We start from the raw sequence: 768 nt of genomic DNA on the forward strand, positions 1-768 counted from the left end.
TTAACTCACAATGATGGTGAGGTTGCAACGACCGAAGGAACTAACGAGTTTGACAGGGATTCGAACCCCAGTCTGGCGATTACCAGACAGGGACGTTATCACATACGCTAACACAAGAGGTAAAGTGTGCAGTGTGTGTGAGGGTTTTTCATATAGTGTTGGTGAGCCATATGAGTGTAAGTAGGAAGCTGTGACGGCCCGAGAAAGGCTGTGACTGAGATGGCAGGATGGAAGCAACTGAGTAACTTTATTACAGAACACCAGCATATATATACATCAAGTCCAGGCAAGAAGGACATAAAAACATAACAGGCAATTTCATGTTTAACCTACAACCGTTCCTGTTAACAGTTACCGGTAAGAAAAACAGACATGTTTATTCAGGTGCCTGTCAGTGCGAGGGGAGAGCGAAGATACAAAGCATGATATATAAAAAAAAAGAAAAGTCGTTACCATGTACGATCGTGTGACACATGGTTGGTACATGGCTCCCCCCCCCTAAAATTGACATACTGTACATGTTAAATAGGGCGCCCTGATCCAGAGAGGCGAACTGTAGGCGGGTCATCTGGCAGGAGATAAGAAGGTTTTAGACGATCAATGGAGACCCAGTCTTCTTTGCCACGAATGTTTAGTAGGAATGCTTTCGGACTGCGTTGGATCACAAGGAAAGAGCCCGTGTAAGGGGGCATTAACGGTGGCTTGCTAGTGTCGTTGCGTAGGAAGACGTGCGTTGCAGAGTACAAGTAGGTCGGTATGTGATGCTTC

This window comes from Palaemon carinicauda, chromosome 17, assembly GCF_036898095.1.
Source record: "Palaemon carinicauda isolate YSFRI2023 chromosome 17, ASM3689809v2, whole genome shotgun sequence".
In the NCBI taxonomy this organism is placed as follows: Eukaryota; Metazoa; Arthropoda; class Malacostraca; order Decapoda; family Palaemonidae; genus Palaemon; species Palaemon carinicauda.